Source organism: Lynx canadensis, chromosome A3, assembly GCF_007474595.2.
Source record: "Lynx canadensis isolate LIC74 chromosome A3, mLynCan4.pri.v2, whole genome shotgun sequence".
NCBI lineage: Eukaryota > Metazoa > Chordata > Mammalia > Carnivora > Felidae > Lynx > Lynx canadensis.
In genome coordinates, this window is record NC_044305.1 from 103,519,322 (window position 1) to 103,542,844 (window position 23,523).

Sequence of the window (23,523 nt, forward strand, 5' to 3'; positions counted from 1 at the left end):
CAAACATCACGTAGAGATACGAAATGAAATGGTTGTCCTATTTAAAGCAAAATATGGGAAAACCTGAGAAACAGCAGGCTACCTACCTGAATGAGCTCGTTTCTACAGAAGGAGGTGACAAGGAGGTGATGAGACAGCCTATGTAAATACTAGCATGTGGTCAAATTAAAGCATAAATACGTGTTTTGTCTCAATATTAACGCAGCCAGTAAAGGTGGATTCAAGTCTGCAAACACCACATGGGGAGAGGAAACGTTTTGGCTGAAGGAGCAAAGGCATTTTTGAAAGAAGAAAAAAGAGGGACTTGGCCTCTTCATCAAGTTGTCACTAACATTCACACCCAGTCCACTCAACTGTTAATGAAACCATTTGAAGCCATGAAGGGGAGCGAAAACGGGAGTCATCAAAAGATCCCACCATGCACCAGGAAGATGGCATTCTCCATACTCAGAAAAGACCGGCTCAGTGATGCAACTAGGGAAAAGAGACGAGGCTCTTGGGTTTGTGACTTAACTTACTGAGAAAATAGGCACACTACTCACAATCTAACACGGATGTTATGTCCCAACCATGGCAAAATATTCAAAAGCCTGCAATAATCAGATTTTGCAATGCCATACATATGGCTTTCTGTGTTGTGTTTTTATAAAAATATTTTACATTCTGGGTTTCTGAATTTTACCATTTTAAGTAAAAGTGATGGGGATTCATAGCTCTGTAAAAGCACTGAAAAGTGCACTCTGAAAAAATGTAAAAAACTGAGTTTTTACCAGGTCTTCTCAAAACTTTTGTCCCATCTTCTTTGTCCCCCCCAACCCCCACCCAAATGCAACAATGACCTCACAAAGAGTGAGTGCCTGAGAAGCTGGGCACTAGGGTGTGTGTGTGTGTGTGTGTGTGTGTGTGTGTGTGTCTGAAGAAGAGCACAGAATTATCTGTGCTCTGTGAATAAACCAAGGGAAGACTCCTAAAGAAAGCCCTAGGGGCAAACACGAAGGCTGACCACAGAGAAACTTTTAGGAGAAGTCAGGCATGTCCCCCGAATACACCTGCAACCACATTAAAAACTACTTTGGCTGTATCTTTGCCACACAAATATTTTTATCATTACTCTGTAAAAGCCTATTAAAATTAAGTTTCATTTAAATGGCTTAAAACTGGCAAAACCCAAAATTTCAGGGTGGATGTAATGCCAGGTGGTAATGTAACAGTCTACTCCCTTTTTGGGGGTTTATAACACTTTAAGGATTTTACTCTATCAGAGGTACCCGATCGTTACTATTCTTTTCATACTGTCAGCAATCAAGTATTTTTTCCCCTAACTTCAGAAGCTGTTAAAAAGGTCAACTCACCCCCGAGGGAAAGGAAATCTCTTTTCTTCGAGTGCCGACTACACACCAGAGCCTGCAATGTTTCATGTGAGCTGTGTCATACAATCCTCTTACCCGGCCCTATAGGGGAGACACCTGCCCCCATACACAGGCGACCAGACCAGCAAGCAAGACGCCTCATGGCCACTTAACAGCTACCACCCCACCCCTCCTCTGGGCTTCAAAGGCCCACTGGTTTCTTACTGTACAAGCCTCTCTTTAAGAGAGTAATCTGCCTGCAGGGGCACCTGTCTATGGCTCAGTCCGTGGAGCATGTGAGTCTTGATCTGGGGGTTGGGAGGGAGTTCGAGCCCCATGCTGGGTGTAGGGTTTGCTTAAAAATAAAATTAGGAGTTCAAAAAAGGGCAATCTGCTTTCAAACCTAGAGTCAGAAGTGAAGAAAATACCAATTATCAAAAAAAAAAAAAAAGTGTGAAATATAGGTTATATGTCTTATAAAGATGGTAGGTCAAAACTGTTGGCAAGTTACCCAATGTTTAATAAATCAAGCTGTTCACGAACATACCCAACAAATACGAATGCCCGTATGCTAGGCACCATTCTCGGAGGTGCTCTGGGTACAGCAACCAAACAGGCCAACCCTTGCTCCTGTGGAATTTACATTTTTGTGGATTAAATTTCAACATTTATTATTTCTTTTAATGTTTATTTTGAGAGAGAGAGAGAGAGAGAGAGGAGAGAGAGATGAGACGAGAGAGAGAGAGGAGAGAGGAGAGGAGAGAGAGAGAGAGAGAGAGAGAGAGAGAGAGAGAGAGAGAAAGTGTGTGAGCTGGGAAGGGGCAGAGAGGGGAGAGACAGAATCCCAAGCAGGCTCCGTGCTGCCAGCACAGAGCCCGATGTGGGGCTCAATCCCACGAACCATGAGGTTAAGACCTGAGCTGTGATCAAGAGCTGGACGCTTAACCAACTGAGCCACCCAGGCACCCCTCCATTTCAGCATTTAAATGTTAAGTTTCTCTGGACACAGACACTTTTAAGTAAACTTTATACTTGTTACAACATGAAACAGAAGTAACTCCCCTGGTTAATTTCCCCCAACCCGAAGATGAAACCTACTGCATTCTATTTAACGCCCTTACTACCTGTGTGGTTTAGAAGGTTCTGCCTGGCTGATGCTTGGGCTGGCGACCATCAAAGGAGCCAAATTGTGTCAGAAGTCGGCTTATCATCAAACTAGCACCTAGCCAGTAGCAAAGAAAGAAATCTGGAACCTTGGTGGCCAAGTCTAACTTGTTCACCTTAGAGATAATTGCTCTGCTATATTTTGGGGAAGGAAGCAAAGAAGGTAAGTAGATGTTTCTTCTATGGAAAAGAAAATTTCAGTAGCTCAGATAAACGTACAAACACAAACATACCCTCGAGGTGTGTGGCAATGAGATACAGAGGGTAGGTGTGTCTATGGGAGGCCCTGGAGGCCACAGCCCTTACGGTTCCCTACACAACTCTGGTGCAGATGCTCCAGACTAGACCCTGAGAAAACTGAGCAACGGGTAAGAAACCACAGGGAGTTCCTGGAGGCAGAAGTAACCAAACATTATGGATTAGACCAGGGTAAGCATGCACTAACTGGCCAGAACAACAGATTAGTAAGAGAGCTATCTAACTGTAGTTAGGTGTATTTTTTTTTTTTTAACATTTATTTATTTTTGAGAAAACATGAGTCGGGGAGGAACAGAGGGAGAGGGAGACACAGAATCCGAAGCAGGCTCCAGGCTCCGAGCTGTCAGCACAGAGCCCTATGTAGGGCACAAACCCCCGAACTGTGAGATCATGACCTGAGTTGAAGTCGGATGCTTAATCAACTAAGCCACTCAGGTGCCCCTATGTGTATTTTTTTTTAAGTTGACTTAGAACAGTAACAATAGGGTATAATTCAATAATAGCAATATAATTTAACTTTTGCCAAAGAGACTGATCCGCCTGGGCTACTCTAACACGGCATGTGTCACCATTTGGCTTTTAAAAAAAACTGGCAGTGTTTGTTTTTGTTCCTTGCATCTATAAATCTAAAATTAATGACCATCACTCGTCCTGCAATAAAACCTACCTAACATGTACACAGAATAGACCGTTACTATACTAAGATTATTTAAGACAGAAATCCTATTTTGAATATTTTAAAAGGCATTGTATTCCTGTATTTTAAAAGGGTAGTCTTTTTCAAAAAATTTTTATTAATTAATTCATTTATTAAAGAGAGCCAGAACATGCACATGCTCATATAGGGGAGGGGCAAAGAGGGAAGGAGAGAGAAATTCCCAAGCAGGTTCTGCACTGTCCACAAGGAGCTCCATGCGGGGCTCGAACTCACGGAACAGCGAGATCACGACCTGAGCTGAAATGAAGAGCCGGACACTTAACTGACCGAACCACCCAGGTGCCCCTAAAAGGGTAGTCTTAATCTCAGTTAACAGAGTGCAGTTTTCCAATATAAATTTCAAAGATTATTTTTGAAGTGACAAAAATATCTTCTTTTTCTTTGGGGGGGGGGCGGTAGAAGAAGCTTTTCTTAATTTCATCACTGGTTTAATCTTAGTGACTGTCACAATTGGTCTGTTACACGAGAACCCACCAGAACAAAAGAATGGGGTCTGGCTGACCCCAGAGAATTGGTTTGTTAGCCCTACGGCAGTGCTGGTCAGAGCTCAAATTAATTTGCTTAATTCTGTGCTACTGTCACCCTGAGCATGAACCACCACAATGAAGAGATCCACAGTATGGTCTTCCAAAGATGCCCCTGGAGCAGGTGGGGCTTGGGGGCAGGGAGTAACTCAGAAAACATGCTGCTCTACCCCCACTCTCCTAATCCTATCCAGGTACTGACCTGACTATTCCCATTATAGTAAGATAGTCCGCCTATGAAAAAGATAACTTACATTTACATTTCTAGTCTATAGTATCGAGGATAAATATTTTACTTTCCCATGTGCGTCGTGCTTCGCAACTATAAATGTTGATAGCTGATCAATAAAATGGGTCTTTATTTGAAACAAAAACTCTTGGGGCGCCTGGGTGGCGCAGTCGGTTGAGCGTCCGACTTCAGCCAGGTCACGATCTCGCGGTCCGTGAGTTCGAGCCCCGCGTCGGGCTCTGGGCTGATGGCTCAGAGCCTGGAGCCTGCTTCCGATTCTGTGTCTCCCTCTCTCTCTGCCCCTCCCCCGTTCATGCTCTGTCTCTCTCTGTCCCAAAAATAAATAAACGTTAAAAAAAAAAAAAAATTTAAAAAAAAAAAGAAACAAAAACTCTTAGTACTAGTTAAGAAGATAAAAATTTTAACTTCTAGGGCAATTGCACATGAACATAAAAAATTCTCCAAAGGGAAATTCTGGTGAGGTGTTATTTTTTTTTTTAAACAATTTTTTTAATGTTTGTTTTTGACAGAGAGAGAGAGACAGACAGACAGACAGACAGACAGAGCATGAGTGGGGGAGGGGCAGAGAGAGAGGGAGACACAGAATCCGAAGCAGGCTCCAGGCTCTGAGTTGTCAGCACAGAGCCCGATGCGGGGCTCGAACTCACAAACCATGAGATCATGACCTGGGCCGAAGTCGGATGCTCAACCGACTGAGCCATACAGGCGCCCCTGGTGAGGTGTATTTTTGCCCACAGAAAATGTAGTTTCAGCATTTAAGAAATCATTTCACTCCATAAGCCTGGCACTAATTTAGGGGGGAAAAAAGCAGAATACAGTACGCACCGGATCTGAATGTAAAGCCACCCCACAGCTGTTACCTAAAGCCCATGAAAAGCCAGCTCAAATCCTACAAGCACCAGACTGAGCTGGGGGGGAACCTGCTAGGTCCAGATTTTCTAACCAAAGCCACTAAGCAAAAATAATGCAGTTGTGTCACACACAAGCCATTCTGTCAAAAGTATGAGAGGTTAGCTGAGTTTTCATCGAAACTCTTAGAAATTATTTTTTGCAATCCAGAATTTCCTGGTAACATCACTTCCTACAGAAAAAATGCTGAGGTAGTATTAATTCATTTTTCTATACCAGTGTGGGGACAGTGGGGTGGGGTGGGATGGGAAGGAGGACATGTTTTAATGTCAAAGAACTTTGTGTTGCGAAAAGACGGGTGTTACTTCATTAACAGACCGTTCCCGTTCAGTTACAGAACATTTTCCAACCCATATGGTAATTTCAAGTTCAGCAATTGAAAAAATTGATGTCGTGGTTAAGTGGCTGATAGTGAAATCAGGCTGGGGCTTTCGGAAAGGGCTTTCTGTAGCACCACCAGCTAGGGTGGGAAAATGAAAAAAAAAAAAAAAAAAAGGAAAAAGAAAAGAAAACGATTGTTAATTCATAATGCGCACAGCACCAGCCCAACCACACCTCCTGAATTTTCCTGAACACCCAAGTGCCTCCACCCTGGTTATCAATGGCAGGTGCTCAAAGGAACAGTGACCCCATCACAAGGCCATTGCTGCTCTTTCTACACCCAGCTGACTTCCTCTGTGAGGGTGGAACTGAGAAGTCCCGCTGAGTGGGGCATACACGCGTGCCGTCCATCGCGCATATCATGTGCGTCCCTACCGCGTGTGCCGTAAGACACAGCATACATGTGCGCGCACGTGACTGCGGCCTCCTGCCTGGGGGCAGGACTGGTCCGGGTCCCACTTCTGAGAGGCGGTCGCTATTTTAGTTCCCGGCGTGTCGCTACGGGCTTTTCAAGTGTGGAACCAGAATTAAAATTCATGGCAACACTTCACACTATCCTGTCTTCAGATGTCCAGTAATCCACAAATACTTAGGCAGAATCAAGATGAGCCTTTAAAGTAGTCAGCGTGAATTAAGCACTGAGTGTGTATTCAACTCACTGCTGAGAAAGGATTTCTCAGTCTCTAAAGGGATGGATATGGAACGGATGACTTCGAGGAAATGATCATTTTAAACACACAACAGGTCACACTTAAGCGCACGTTTTTGCCTGGCACTTACCGGGGACCGTGGGGCCCTTCCTCTAGACACCTCAGGGTCATCCATCTTTATTTATTTCCCCAAGGAGAGTCTAATTTAACCAAAGCCATAAAGGACCCCCTAAAGGACCATTCCTCTGTAGGCACTGAAACCAGTGCCAAACATCCAGTGATGTCCACAGGAAGCACTGCCTTTGCAGGTGGCCACCCTGAAGCTCAACATTCATTTTGGGGAAATAAAAATCCTGGGATGTTAATTCAACCCAACAGTCTCCTTATTTAAACGCGTATCTTCAGAAATATCAAGGCACAGTTATCCATAGCTTACAAGAGGAAAAAAGGAAAACAGCCTGCCAGCCTGCTAAGAGTTCCTTAGGAAACCCACCCGAGTGATCAGGCTGTCCCACCTGCCCCAGGATTCCCAGGTGGCCACAGGGGAAAAGACAACTACCACTCTAGTAAGTTTTGCTGCAGAAAATGCTATCAGAATCGCCTTCAGAAACTGATGATTCTTGGAAACTGAGCTAGAGACCAATTTCACCACGTGCACACGCACATGGGCCTGTTTCTCTCTTGCATCGCTTTATTTGTTGGTAAACTTGCATCAATTCCACTGAGCCACTGGAGAATAATGAGAGCAATTAGAAATGGAACACAGTGATCATAGTTAGCATCAGTGCTCAGAAAGTTCCTCCATCTGTTCTCCCCTGGTACACATCGGTGTCGAGCCTGGGCGGTTGCATGAATTCAAGACAGAGCTTTGCAAACAGCTGCTGGGATATACCACCGCAAGTAATGAAGCTCATGAGAGGAAGCCAGTGTTTTATACCCACTCCTTTCAGTGGGTGGTGCCCACGCTTTTACGTGGCCTTGAGTAAGAAAGTCAAAACAAGCTGCTTTGATCCATTTCCAGTCTGACCATTCGGAAACTGCCAGTAAACCAAGGCTGCATCGTTGGACAGAAGTCTGGAAACCGGCATTCATAATCTTTCCCTGTCTACCATTAGGCTTCAGCCAATGAAGTTTGAATCTAAGGCATTAAGACCGATGTGTGTTGTGCCTTTTCACTCATTTACTATGCAACATCAGGAGACCCAGTTCCCCAGCTCACCTGAGCTACACCCCCCTGCCCCGCCCACCATATTTACATCTTTACTAGAAGCCAGTGATGTGCTGGGAGCAAACGCAGACGGAGTTCTCAGGTCTATGTCCGGGGTCATACCTGCTAGCTCTCAGCCACAGCAGAAGCCCAGCATCTCAGGCAGGTGGGACGCTGGGTACAGGGGCCGTCTGCGACACGATGCCAGGTCACCTGCCCTGTGTGCCCACTGCCTGGCAGAGGTGACATGCTTTGTCCCGAGGCAGTGCGGTCCTCACTGAAGGGCATTGGGCGCTACAAAGATTTTCCTTTCCACTGAACCTTTCCTTCCACTGAACCTTTCCACCCCCATTCTCAATCTAATGCGTCTCCTGGGCCTATAAAGATAATCTATAATCACTCTCAATCGTCACCCCTCTCTTGAAGTCACCACATGCCCCAAACCTGGTCCTAAACCAGTTCCTTCCATGTGCCTTTTTTTTTTTTTTTAAGTTTATTTATTTCTTTTGAGAGAAAGAGCACATGCAGGGGAGGGGCAGAGAGAGGGAATCCCAAGCAGGCTCCGTACTGTCAGCGTGGAGCCCAACACGGGGCTCGAACTCACAAACCGTGAGATCATGACCTGAGCCGAAACCGAGTCGGAGGCTTAACCGACTGAGCCGCCCAGGCGCCCCCTTCCACGTGACTCAGGAAGACCCACCATGACCACCCTGGTCCCCTTGGTGCGCTCCTGAAACGTGCTGCCCTGAGCAGCGGGTGGTGGAGGACTGTACTAGGGATGACAACCAGGGGCAGACACAGGACACTGCTCTCTGCTTTCCCTCCACTGACCCTAGCCACACCAAGTCTCTGCACAGCTGCAGCTCTATTTCTATAGCTTCAATTTCTTTCAGAGGATTACAGAGGATTGGACTGTGCCATCCTATTTTGAAAAACAAATAAAAACAACCCCCAAACTAAGTAGAGTCAAACGGAGAGCAGTTCTGAGCTTGCTTTAAGACAGAGACATAAACCCTATGTCCCTTCTACTGATAGTGTATGCAATTTTCCATCCAGTTTATTCCACCATTTACTCCATCACAACTATGAAGAAAAAGTGTTTTTCGGAGACCTTTTAAAAGGAACGTACAGGGGCGCCTGGGTGGCTCAGTCGGTTAAGCATCCGACTTCAGCCCAGGTCATGATCTCGCGGTCCGTGAGTTCGAGTCCCGCGTCGGGCTCTGTGCTGAGAGCTCAGAGCCTGGAGCCTGTTTCGGATTCTGTGCCTCCCTCTCTCTCTGACCCTCCCCGTTCATGCTCTGTCTCTCTCTGTCTCAAAAATAAACGTTAAAAAAAAAAAATTAAAAAAAAAAAAAGGAACGTACAACTCCACACATTAGTTCACTTAGGAAAAAAGTGTTAAAAACTTTTTTCAAGTTACTACATTTTGGTGCCATACATTAATTTGGTACCATTCCTTAAGAAGGAAATGTTAAAAACAATTTGAAGTTACTACCTTTCGGTAACTTACATGTTTATTCCTAGCCAAAAATCTCATCTCGGGGAGGAAATGAAAATTTAAACCACAAATATAAAAATTCCTGACTACAGAGTAAGTGTGGCTTCCTTTACGAAATTTAACACTGGCACCAGGAAACAGGTGACAAAAATCTCTTCTAATTCACATTAAGGCCTGAAAGTCACTGTATTTCATCTCAGTGATAGCGAACACCAAGACCTGGGGCAAAAACAGAGGCCTAAGAAGCGCCATCTTAAGCAGTTTTCATCAAAACACACAAAAGTCTATCAATCTCATTCACACAGTTAGGATTTATCACAGCTATACACAAAGTGAAACACTAACCTGTTAGCAGAAATGTACGGGCAGTGGTGACACAGCAGAAGTCTGAGGCACCCTGAAAGCGTCTCACTTAACACAAATTCACGAAAGGGAGCCGCCTCTTTTCACCTTGCATCACAGGAGAAGAGAGACAAACTTTACACCTGAATCCCAGGCCCTCTTTTGTGTAATCACAAAGATGTAATCGTTGAGCTTGGACATTTAATGGTTAAAAATCCGTCCTTAAAACCCAGATCTGTCACAGTCAGGCTGACTGGCTCCTCCCTAGAAAACTCACAAAGCTTGCGCATCTTGACTGAGCACACACACACTGATGCTGAAGGCAGGGTATCTCACCTCTAAGGGACACAGGTGAACACAGGCCGACAGCCTTGTGTAGGAAACACGGTAAGAAAGAGAAATGCTATGAGAATTTACCGCTGCACATAAAAGAATACTGGAAGGCCCAAGCCAGCGGAACACCAGAGTGGTACCGTGCATGGTGGATGAGGACGACGGTTTGAGCCTCAAGTTCCTTCCTCCACTGACCAGCCCGCACTAACGCTCAAGACACCATATAACTTGTGCACCACTGAGCAGTTGTGCTGAGGGAGAACCCCAGGCCTCGCCTGTAAACCATACAAATGTTACGGAAGTAAGTGTGCCGTGTCCTCCCACACGGGAAAAGCATGGAAGCTAGTGTCACCAGTGGTGCAAGCCCAAGCCTAAGTTGTGTGCAATTCTGTGCTGAAAGACCATCAGGTCTGGTGGTTTTTGAAGATCTTAGGTCTGTTCTGGTTCACACATTCTTCCTCTTCCTCCCCAGTACCCGTTACCCCTCGGGGGTGGACACGGCTGCTGGCCCAGCTCTGATGCTTGACGCGCTCATCAACGGGGCAAAACGGTTTGGCCACCCCTGTGCTTAGAAGCCCCTGTGCAATACAGATTCAACTGGGGTTGTTCTAATTCAGCACAAGCCCCGCCCCCAGCCCTCTGACCACTACTGAATGGCTATGACACCCTTCTACAGCAAGAGAGGACACTGGTGCCCAGCCAGGTTGTGGGACGAGGCCCAGGGGCTGTAATGGGTCAGTGGAGGGATCAAGACTGGACTGGGTCACCTTCTGTAACTTTCCACTCCCACACTTCATGACATACTATCAATAAAAAGAACTAGAAAGAAAACAAAGCTGGTATATATAATATGCCGGGCTTTCCTCACAGAAAACACAGTTCTAAGCTTTAAATAAGCACAATGGGAAAACCCAAGTGAAAAAAAAGAGGGAGTCATGGGCATTCATATATTGCTTTAAATATTACTTGAATTCTCATTAAATCTACAAATATTTGGGCTCCTGCCATTATGCACCAAACTGTTTTCCTATGTTGATAACTTGTTTTAACTAGTTTAGTAGAATTTATGCTCAGGTATGAGTAAAACTGAAGTCTAAATTCAAATACATAACTAACATAAGGTATATCTAGAATTCATTTCTAGACTACTTTGTGTTGAGAAATTTCTCAAGAGATGCAAAAACAAACCAAAAAGAACCCAAGAAATCTGTTAGTCTGTCCTCTAACACACTTATTCCATAGAAAAGTTAGTTCTCAATAAACTAAGGTTGACAAACTCAACTCATCTCATACACTTTCACACACATCCATCTGTAAGAAAAAAGTAGGTCCTTTCTGCTGAAACCAGCTTTTTAAAAAAAGTCTCAAATTACTCATTAAATCCACAAATTGGTTATATTAAAACACTTCAGTAGGGGCGCCTGGGTGGCTCAGTCAGTAAAGCATCCGACTTCAGCTCAGGTCATGATCTCATCTCACAGTTCGTGATTGGAGCCCCAGGTCGGGCTCTGTGCTGACAGCTCGGAGCCTGGAGCCTGCTTCAGGTTGTGTCTCCCTCACTCTCTGCCCCTCCCCAGCTTGTGCTCTCTCTCTCTCAAAAATAAATAAATAAATAAACAACAAACAAAAAAAACACTTCAGTAAATGGAATAGGAAGAATGCTCTGGTCCAGAATGGGACATGTTTAAGGGGAAAAAGTTTGCAGAGCAACTCATATAGTGGAGAATCATCATGTTGAACCTGTTTCAATTTGAACACATACACCCTTCTCAGAGTGAAATGACTGATTCCATTTTTTAAAAGATTTTAGCTTGAGGGGCACCTGGGAGGTTCAGTCAGTTAAGTGTCCCGACTCTTGATCTCGGCTCCGTTCATGATCTCGAAGTTTGCGGGATCAAGTCCCACACTGGGCTCTGCGCCGACTGTGCGGAGCCTGCCTGGGATTCTCTCTCCTCTCCTCCCTCTGCCCCTCCCCTGCTCGCTCATGCTTTCTCAAAAATAAACAAACATTAAAAAAATTTCTAGCTCTAAAGCCATCTTCACTCCTAAAGAAGGTCAACAAAGCCTAAATTAAAGCAAGCATCATGCACGGGGCAGAGAGTAAGTTATGAGTGCCAAATGCCTGAGTTCCCACATCCAACACTAGATGTGCCCTCAAACCCATTTCCAAATCCTGGGAGCTCTGTTTCTGAACAGGACAGATAATCCTGGTCTCAGGGTTGGAGACACAAACCCATGCCATCAACCGGCCTGTGTCCTCTTTGGGTGCAGACATTAGAGAGAAGGGGAGACAGGCTTAGGATGTAACTCAAGCACGGACCCTGGTCTCACGCAGGCCCATGGGTACATGTGGCCCAGGAAGAACAGAAGACGACTGTCTGCAGGGGCTGGTTCTCTCCATCACTGGCTGAGATACAACTCTATTCACAAACCATGGGGATCTGCTTCAGGGTAGAGAACAGAGAAAATACCAAGTGAATTGGGGTTTCCCAGAGGACACTGGGATACCATACCCATTCTAAGCAAATACTTCAAACCCCGAAGGCACAGGCTTTTAACCAATGGAGCTTAAGCTCACCCATCAGGGAAATGGTGTGTGCTCTAACTGTTGGCATTGGTCACCTCATAGCTCGTGAAGACAAGTTCTCAAGAAGCTTTCGTGATTCATTCACTCAGAAATAAAACCCAAAATTTAACAGCCAAAGGAGCATAAATTCCCTCAAAGGGAAAAAGAAAAAGCTGTTTTAAAACTTCTTAATTCTAGGGGTGCCTGGGTGGCGCAGTCGGTTAAGCGTCCGACTTCAGCCAGGTCACGATCTCGCGGTCCGGGAGTTCGAGCCCCGCGTCAGGCTCTGGGCTGATGGCTCAGAGCCTGGAGCCTGTTTCCGATTCTGTGTCTCCCTCTCTCTCTGCCCCTCCCCCGTTCATGCTCTGTCTCTCTCTGTCCCAAAAATAAAAAATAAACAAAAAAATAAAAATAAAAAAAATAAAACTTCTTAATTCTATACAGGCAACAAGTATTTCTCATGTGAAACCAACAAGCAAAATACCTCATTTTGAAAACGTTTGCTTCACTTTTGACTGCAGGAAAAAGTAGTTCAGCCTATGCCTTGTCTCAAGACCTTCTTTCTCCAAAAACACTGAACTGAAGTCAAGTTTCTGCCAAGTGCAATGGGCCATCTCCCACAGGTGTACCTGATGCAGGCCCAGCTCAGACAGTGTGGTTTCCAGATGTCTCTCGACGGTCCAAAGATTTGCCAACCACACCAAGGTTCTTTTCAGGGTGATGTGTGGGTCACGGGCAGGTTAGGGGTGATTCAGACCTCCCTTCCCCACCCCCACCAGGCAAGTTTCTAGAAAGGATCTTTTTTGCTTGTATGTTTGCTGTGGGACCTGAGGGACTTAGAATTACAGTAGCATTTCCAGATGAATTCACTTCCCTGTGAGTTTCCTACACTCCTCAAACAGCTTCTTTCTACAGAAAGTAGGAGGGAATACTCATGACCATCACACTTGCTGACCCGCCATGGCTGCAGCGGGTCATTGAGGAGCAAGGAAAATTAGTGACTGAGGTTCCATCGGATGCTTTCCGGTAGCTTATGTGGAAGCTCCCCACGACCCCCAGTGGTGAGCACTTCTGTCTTCATTTGATCGATGAGAAAACGAGCTCATCAGACAGAAAAACAGGTCTGCCGAGGTCCTCGGCGCGTCTGGGAACAGCTGGGGTTCCGTCTAGACCCTGCCCCAGCCTGACGCACGGCCCTGCAGGTGACACAGCAGTAGCCCACCGGTGCTGAAGCAAGCTGTGACCCCTCTGGACGGAGACGTTCACAATAAAAATACTTCGCTAAATAAAAAGCCGACTCCAGAAGAGTCTACTGGGGGCTAATGTCCATGCGGATTACTTGCGGTGGTGGGCCACAAGCCTGATGTTACCCAGATGAAACCTTTACCAACATAAGGGGCACGGTACTTAATACTGAGTCGTACGGGAAGATGAACGTGTCACGGTGACAAGCTGCCGGGGATGCCAAAAATGAAGATTAAAATTAAGACAAAATATAGCATACATATTGTTGATTTATTCTATATATATATATATATATATATATATATATATTTACATTAATTGATTTTTGAGAGACAGAGTGAGACAGTGCGTGAGTGGGGCAGGGGCAGAGAGAGAGGAGACACAGAATCTGAAACAGGCTGTCAGTACAGAGCCCGATGCAGGGCCCAAACCCACAAACCGTGAGATCACGACTTGAGCTGAAGTCGGACGCTCAACCGACTGAGTCCCCCAGGCGCCCCGGATTTATTCTATTATAAATGCCAGTCGTGACTGTGCACGCTGTACAAAAAGGCACACAGATAAGACCACCGGACACTTGAATACAAAATATTTGCTTTTAACATTTTGATATATTTTCCTTCGAATCTTAAACTCCACTGTCTGTGCCTCCCACAAAACTCCTATGCTAAACCTAATCTCCAGCGTGATGGTATTAGGCGATGGGGCCTTTAGGGGTGATTACGTCATGAGTGTGGAGCCTTTATGAATGGGACCAGTGCCTTTATCTGAGGTCAGGGAGCTGGCCTGCTCTCTCTCCATCACGTGAGGACACAAGGGAAGGTGGCTGTCTATAAGTTTAGGAAGAGGGTCCTCCCCTAGAGCTTGAGCATGCTAGCACCCTAATCTCAGACTTCCAGCTTCTAGAAGTGTGAAATCAATGTTTCCTGGTTAAGCCACCTAGTTGGTGCTATTTTTGTTACAGCAGCAAAGACAGACTAAAACACTACGATGTCCTCAACAACTTTGTAACTGTTTTTAACTTAACTTTATGCCAGAAGCATCTGCCACATCATTCTTCTTCTTAATGTCGTTAGGATGACAGCACCACAGTCTGTCAGAAGGATGCGTAGTTTAGAGATTTTTGCCAAACCATTAAGACAGTCAATAGTTTTTTTTGGGCTGGGATAAATAATGTCAGGATGAACAACCCCCCCATGCCCTCGGTACATGCATTTCGCCGAGTATTTCCTGCAAAAGAAAGGAATGTCAGGCTCTCTGCTCTGTGCCTGCAGAGCAGGGTCTGAGGGTGGGTGGGCGGCAGGGTGCTTAGAGCCCAGAGCACAGCACGGGACCGAGTCCACAAGGTCTTACAGGACAGGTGTCTGGTCTGTGTCAATAGGACCTCCAGAGAGAAGGAAAGCAGTCTCGGGTCACATGCCCTACCATGGGTCCTGGCCACTGACCAAGCAGAACAACTTGAGGACACTGAGCAGATGAGAAAGCAGCTAGACATTTTGTCACATAGGGAGTATGTCGGAAGACGGAGGCTTCGTTCTCCACAGAAAGGAACGGAGACAACTGGATTCCGGCGTGGGACATGATGCGTGAGACAGGGAGAGGTGGTGGTCCATGGAGAGTCCCCTGCCCCAACACAGGCAGGGTGACCACAGACCAGGGGCACAAGGAGACCTGGGCACTGGGCAAGTATTCTAATTCATTGGTTTAAAAATATGTCAGGAGGCAAGATATTAGACTGTCTAGCATTTAATTGGCAATTACATGCATTTCTTCGAATCTAATACCACAACACAAATAAATAGACTATCTCTTTTTTCCTGCCTTATAGTCCAATCACGCAGGACTACAGGGCTAGACCTTCTCCAATAAGGAGTTCCCCTCTGGCATGCGGAATCTGACTTGAGTCACCCATTTGGTTTTCAGGCAGTACATTTGAGAGAAGCAAGGTGTAGGTACACCTTGCAGGCTCACCACCAGGATCACACGCAAGGCAGTTACAGCTATAGGTGCACCGTAGTTATTATCTGAAAACAATGGCTGGGACTATTGCCCAATCCCCTCTCAACTCTATTATCCCATAGGGTAAAAACAGAGGGTGTAAGAGGTGACGGCCAAAATTCCGAGTAGTACTTTGCAATCAGAACCAATCAATACCCATCATAAATATTTAGTTAAAAGAAGATACAGGGGAGCCTGAGCGGCTCAGTTGGTTAAGGGGCCGACTTCAGCTCAGGTCATGATCTCATGGTTCGTGGGTTTGAGCCCCACGTCAGGCGCTGGGCCAACAGCTCAGAGCCTGGAGCTGCTTTGCGTTCTGTGTCTCCCTCTCTCTCTGCCCCTCCTCCACTTGTGCTCTGTCTCTCTCCCTTCTCTCTCTCAAAAATAAACACACATTAAAAAAAAAAAGAGAGGGGCGCCTGGGTGGCGCAGTCGGTTAAGCGTCCGACTTCAGCCAGGTCACGATCTCGCGGTCCGGGAGTTCGAGCCCCGCGTCAGTCTCTGTGCTGACTGCTCAGAGCCTGGAGCCTGTTTCCAATTCTGTGTCTCCCTCTCTCTCTGCCCCTCCCCCATTCATGCTCTGTCTCTCTCTGTCCCAAAAATAAACATTGAAAAAAAAATTAAAAAAAAAAAAAAAAAAAGAGATTTCTAGTGCCACCAAGATAGGGTCGCCCCACCCATTCCCCCAAGTCCAACCTCGTGCTACTAAAAACCCTAGGGAGAACACAACAGACAAGAAAATGCTAGGGGCACCTGGGTGGCTCAGCCAGTTGAGCGTCTGACTCTGGCTTTTGGCTCAGGTCATGATCTCATGGTTCATGAGATCAAGCCCAAGTCAGGCTCTGTGCTGACAGTGTGGAGCCTGCTTCAGATTCTCTCCCTCTCTCTCTGCCCCTCTCCTGTTTTTTCTCTCAAAATAAATAAATAAGCATTTTGTTTTTTTTTAAGAAAGAAAGTGAGCATGGATGTGAGGTGCAGAGGAAGAGGGGGAGAGAGAATCCGACATGGTGCTTGAACTCACAAACATGAGATCAAGACCTGAGCTGAAATTCAGAGTCGGACGCTTAACCGACTGAGCCACCTGGGCACCCCGAAACTTTTTTTTTTAAATACCGAAAGGGGAAAGAAGAAGGTAGGCTGCTTGGGGACCCCGGGACTCGGGGAATGACATGGCAGAGAGGTCCCCAGCTTCCTCACCGTTTTCCATATATCCTGGACAGGGTGCCGCAGAGGGTCTCCAATGGTCACAGACGCGAAGAGCTCCCGGGGAAGCGAGTTCTCCCCAGCTAAAGCACTGGGGAAAGGGTGGCCTTGCAACAGAAAACCCTTTGGCAACACCTGCCCTACCCCAGCTGACCACCACGTGCCACAGTGTCGGCGTGGCCAAGCCAGGGATGGATCATCCACCCATCCATCCCCTGCTCGGTGGGAGGTGTTCATGCTCTGATCCCACCCCCAGCTTGTGTCAGCAGGCGAAAGGGGAGCTGAGCTGCCAACTTCTGCCTGGCACAAGCAGGCGGGGCCGATCCCGCTGCCCTGCCAGAGGGGTGCTGGGGAAATCACGTGGGTAGCTCTCTCATCCCTGGCCAGTGGAAGCAGATCATGTTCACTCCCCCCTTCCAGGGTAGCGCTGGTGGGGCCCAGCAGCAAGCTGGCTCCCCACTAAGCAGCGAGGAGGTGGCACGTGGCAGGTCAGTTGCCACTGCACACATGCGCGCACACACACACACACACACACACACACGTGCACGCACAGGCACGTAGTCTCTATCTGCAGGCCCAGTAACAAGCTGGGCCTTCACCCGCACCAAGTGTCAGTGAGCAATGAGACAGAACAAGTCAGGGCAAGTCAGCACATCACTTCCCCCACCACTGGTTAGGGGAAGGCCCAGCGGGGAGCTGAGCAGGTATGAGACTGAACAAGGTGGCAGGAAACAGGGCTGGTGGCCCATAGGTTTTCCTCACCCTAGTCTTGGGAGTCTGTGAGACCCAGTGGGTCACTGGGCCTCCACTCTGCCCTGACATGAAGGAGAACGATCGGGAACTCATACCCAGCATCATGCAGGAAACAGGGTGGCGGGAGGCAGGGCTGGTATTCTACCCCTCACCTGCACTCTGGCGGCAACGAGGAGGCGAGAGGAGCTGAGCTTTAGTCTCCACCCTGCAGGAGCCGAGCTGGGAGTCAGCCCTCTACCACTTCCCCCTCCCAGGGGTCAGCAGGGGCTGCGGGGAACCAAGCATATACCCCCAAGTGAACTCAACGGAGCCACGCGATTTGGTGTACCACTTTTGCTGGGAAGTATCAGCAAGGCCAGAGAAGGATCTGAGCTTGCACCTCACCTGGTGGGAAGAAAGCAAAAATTTTAAAATTGAAAAATGCAACAAAGAGAGGGGGAAAAAAGAAACCCCAAACTTCACTGGCTGGGCCAAGTATTAGAGTGGGGAACAACAGGCCACAGAATCAGCGGACACCAGGCTAGGTCCACAGAATTTACTCAGTCCAAAAAGAGAACACAGAATGAAAACTAAGAGTCTCAGGGATCTGTGAGACCACCACGAAAATACACTTTTGTCATCAGAGTTCCAAAAGAGAGGAGGCACTGAGAAAATATTCAAAGACATAATGGCTGAAAACTTCCCCAACTTGGCACAAAACCTACAACCACAGATGTAACTGAGTGAACATCAAAAAGGATAAACCCAGAGAAATCTAAGACACATAATTAAACTTCTGGAAACGAAGAAACAAAAAACCCTCAGAAGCTGCCAGATGGAAAGGACTTGTTACTTCTAGGAGAATATCTGAATGATGGCAGACTTCTCATCTGAAACAATGAGAGCCAGAAGGAAGGGGCATGTCTTTTAAGTTCAGGAAAAAAACAAAACAAACCAACCAACCAACCACCGCCATGGACTGTGAATTCTATAGCCACTGAAAATAGCCTTCTGGAATGAAGGGAAAACACAGACTCTCTCAAACACAGGACTGAAGGATTGTTGCTAGCAGGCCTACTGTTAAGAAATGACTAAACAAAGTCCTCTGAACAGAAAGGGAGTAACAGGAGGCTAGAACTTCAGAAAGGAAGAATACTGAAATGGGGAAAAGATAGGGGTGAATATAATAACCTAGCCTATTTTCCAAGAGCTTAAGGTATATTTGATGGCTGAAGCAAAAAATGTGATGCCATCAGATATGGTGCTCAATGTATATAGAGGAAATGTTTAATTTTTTTTTTAATGTTTATTCATTTTTTGAGAGACAGAGAAAGACAGAGCATGAGCAGGGGAGGGGCAGAGAGAGAGAGGGAGACCCAGAATCCGAAGCAGGCTCCAAGCTCTGAGCTGTCAGCACAGAGCCCGACGTGGGACTCATGAGCGGTGAGATCATGACCTGAGCTGAAGTCAGACGCTTAACTGACTGAGCCATTCAGGCGCCCCATAGAGGAAATGTTTAAGACAATTACATTTGAGGGGTGCCTGTCTGGTTCAGTCAGTTAAACATCTGACTTCAACTCAGGTTATGATCTCATGGTTCATGGGTTCGAGCCCCACCTCAGGCTCTGTGCTAACAGCTCAGAGCCTGGAGCCTGCTTCAGATTCTGTTTCTCCTCTCTCTTTGCCCCACCCCCACTTGGCTGTCTCTATCTCTCTCAAAAATAAACATTAAAAAATTAAAAAAAATAGACAATTATATTTGAAAAGTGGGACATGTAAAGGGATCTCAATGGATTTAAGGTGTCTACACTGCAGATGAAATAAAAAACACTGATACCACTCATGCCAATAGATCATAACAAATTACATCTGTATAACTGCACAATCACTAAGGATATTATTCTAAACAATGTATTTAAAAACAAGGGTGCCTAGCTGGCTCAGTCTATGGAGCATATGACTCTTGATCTCAAGGTTGTGAGTTTGAGCACCATGATGGGTACAGTGATTACTTAAGAAAAAAAAAAAAACTTAGAAACAAAGAACACTAGAAATAAATCAAGATGGAATCCTAAAAAATGCTCAAATAACCCACAGTAAGATTTACTTATTTTGACTTATTTAATTTTTTATTTTCAAAGTTTATTTATTTTTGGGAGGGAGGCGCAGAGAGAGAGTTACAGAGGGAGAATCCCAAGAAGGCCCCGCACTGTCAGCACAGAGCCTGAAGTAGGGCTCAAACTCACACATCATAAGATCATGACCTGAGCCCAAATAAAGAGTCAGATGCTTAACCAACTAAGCCACCCAGGTGGCTCCCACAGCAAGGTTTAAAAAAACAAAAAACAAAAAAAACCCACAAAAAAACAAACACAGATAGGAACAGAGGAAACAAAGACAATAAAATGGCACACTTAAGCCTTAACATATTAACAATTACCATAAATGTAAATGATCTAAATTCACCATTTAGAAGACAGATTTGATGGGAGTGGATTACAGTATTATCTGAAGATGTGGGAAAAAATATGCCAGGTAAACAGCATTATTTTTTTTTAAAAAAAGCACGAGTAGCTATATTGACATCACATAAAGTAGCCTTTATGATAAAAGGATCAATCCAATAGGAATAAGTTAACAATTCAGTATGTGTGAACACCATACAGCTGTGCCTCAAAAATACATGAAGCAAAATCTGATGGATTTAAAAGGAGAAATACACTTACAGTTGGGGACATCAACACCATTTGTCTCAGCAACTGACAGAACTACCAGACAGAAAATCAGCGAGGATGTAGAACTGGACAACACAATTCAACCACTAAGATCTGATCAACCAGTAAATATATAATGAACGCTCCAGCCAACAGCAGAATACAGATATTTTTCAAGCACTCATGGATCATTTACCAAAACAGACCTCAACACATTTAAAAGAAGTGAAATCATACATAATGTATTCTTTGACCATAATGGAATCAAACAAGAAAACAGTAACAGAAGGACAAGGTAATTGCTATGCACTCAGAAACGAAACAACACACTTCTAAATAATCTAGGGTCAGAGAGGAAATCTCAAAGGAAATAAAAACACATGAAAGACACTGAAAATGAAAAAACCAACAAACAAAAAAAGAACTGTAACGAAAATGAAAACACAACATACCAAGAACTGTCAGACACAGGTAAAGCAGTGGTGAAGGGAAATTTATGGCACTAAATGTTTACGGTGGAAGAGAGGAAAAGTCTCAAAACATTACTCCAAGTTCCTATCTCAAGAAACTAGAAAAGACAAACACAAAGCAAACTAAAGGAAATAAAAATGAGCAATAAAATTGAAAACAGGAAAAGAGAGTAAAATGAATGAGACAAAAAAGCTGATTTTAAAAAATAAAACCAATAAACCTCCAGAAAGACTGATAAGGTTAAAAAAATAGGAAAACCTAAATCACCAATAATCAAGAATGAAATGGGCTATCACAACAGATCCTGCACCCACTAAAGATAATAAGAGAACAACATAAACACTTTAAATACCCAACATTCAACAACTTAGAAGCAATGGACCAATCCCTTGAAAATCACAAACTACTGCAATTCAACCAAGATGAAAGAGACAACCTGAAGAGTCCTACAAACACTAAAAACCTGAATTTGTAATTTAAAGACACCCTCTCCCCTCCTCAGCAAGAAAGAAATCTTCAGGTCTACATGTTGTCATTAGAGAACTCTACCGAAACATTTGAAGAATTAATACGAATCTTACACAATCTCTTCTGGAAAAGTGAGAAGGGAACATTCCCAACACACTGTAAAGGCCCTGATCAAAACCAGAACAGTCTGAAGAGAAAACAACAGGTAAACAGTTCTCAGGAACTTAGGTGCAAAGTACTAGCAAATTCAATCCAGTGCAGCAATGTATGAAAAGAACTATACCCTGACCAAGAAGGACTGATCCCAGGCAAGTAAGGTAGATTAACACTGAAAATCAATGTAACTCACCACATCAACAGATTAAAATAAGTAAACTCACAAATTCACATCAATTGATGCAGAATAAAAATTTTATAAAATCTAATACCTATTCCATTCATGCTAAAAACTGTCAGCAATTCAGAAATAAAGAGAAACTTCTTCATCTTTTTAAAGAACATCTACAAAACAGCTGCAGTTAATAACACACTCATTGGTTAAAGACTGAAAGCTTTCCCTCTAACCCTGGGGATAAGGCAAGTATGTCTGCTCTCATTCAACATAGCACTAGAAGTTCTAGCCACTGTAATACAGCAAGAAAAAGAAAGAAAATGCACACAGATCAAAAAGGAAGAAATAAAACTTCCTATTTGCAGATAACAAGACTGTCTACACAGGACGCCCAAGAAATTTACAAGAAATTACGGAGTTCAGCAAAGCTCCAAGATCCAAGAACACACAAATATGAACGGCATTTCTATTTATTAAAAATGAATGTTTAGAAAGTAAGTTTAACAACATAACACCATTAATAATTGCTCCCAAGGAAATGAAATCTAAGAAAACATGTATGAGATCTGTATGCTGAAAATTACAAAACCCATAGACCTAAAAACTTGAAGAGACATCCGTTTATGGATCGGAAGACTCAACACAGTGAAGGCGCAAATTCTCCCCCAAACTGATCTGTTAAGTTTAACACAATTCCTATTGAAACCCCAGCAAGGTTTTTGTAGGCAGTGATAAGCTTATTCAAAAATATAGATGAAACGGCACAGGACCTAGCTAAAACAATTTTAGAAAAAAAAAAAAAAAAAAAAAGAATAAAATCTGAGGAATCACTCTATCCATTACTGTGGCCTAGTATGTGACTAGAGTAATGAAAGTGTGGTATTGGTGGAGGGACAGACACACAGTTCAATAGAACACAAAAGAGAACCCAGAAATAGAGTCACAAAAACACACTAATTTTTAAGAAAGGTGCACAGCCAATTATAGTTGACCCTTAAACAATCAGGTCTACTAATAGGTGAATTTTTTTCAATAAATGTGGTATAGTACTGTAAATGGATTTCCTCTTCCTTATGATTTTCTCAGTAACATTTTCTTTCCTCTAGCTTACTGTAAGAACCGAGTATTCGATACGTGTAACATACAAAATATGCATTCATCGACAGTTTTGTGTTATTGCTAAGGCTTCCAGTGAAAAGCAGGCTATCAGTAGCCTAACAGTAGTCAAGTCTGGGGGGAGTCAAAAGTTATGCATGGATTTTTGACTGTGCAGAGAGCTGACGCCCCTCACCTTGAGGGGTTCAAGGGTTAACGGTAGGTGGAAAAAGGGTAACAATTTTCATAAATGGTGCAGGAGCAACCAGGTACCTATAATCAAAACGAATAAACGTCGATCTACATCTCTGACCTTAAACTCAATGAACATGAATCATAGATCCAAATGTAAAATGTCAAACCATAAAAGTTTTGGCAAAACAAACAAAAACAACTAAGCAAAACTCTTGGGACCTGGGACTGGGAGAAACTATCTGCAAATCACAAACCTGACTGGAATCTAGGATGGGTCTGAGCTCTCAAAAAGAGTGAAGGAGTAAAACACCCCAACAATCCAATTAGAAAATGAGCAAAAGACAGAAACAGCCACTTCACGGAAGAAGGCGTACATATGCAAAGGGACACATGAAAATATATTCAACATCATTAGCCAGGAGGGAGATGCAAATTACAGCAATAATGAGGCATGTGTCAGGATGGCTAAAACAAATAGTGATGACACCAAATGCTAGGTAAGATCTAGAAGAACCGGACCCCTCATACATTGCTGACGGGGACACGAAACGGCAGTGCCGTTTTGGCAAACAGCTGCGCAGTGTCTTAAAAAACTAAACCGCTATATGTTCCACCAACTGCACTTCTGGGAACGGAAACTCACGTACACGCAAAAACCTATAGGGAACTGTCCACAGTGGCAGTTTGTTGCCATGGTACAGCGTCATGGCCAGTCACCTGAAGGAAGCCTGTGCCCTTGGTCTTCAACTGGCAGCTGCCGAAGACGTACCGGGGATAACGCACGACACGCAGTGCGGGCTGTGACCCTCCCCAAGTGCCTCCCCAAGTCCCTACCATGACTTGCAAACAACTCCAATGTCCTTCAACAGGTCAATGCACCGTGCTACATCATACTGTGGAATGCTGCTCAGCAATCAAAAGC

At 44.8% G+C, this 23,523-nt stretch overlaps 1 protein-coding gene across 7 annotated transcripts in view; it reads right to left on the bottom strand.

Moving 5' to 3' along the window:
• Positions 1-23,523, bottom strand: part of BCL2L11 (BCL2 like 11) — a 49,725-nt gene that overhangs the window by 17,399 nt on the left and 8,803 nt on the right. The gene's annotated exons all lie outside the window — the stretch shown is intronic.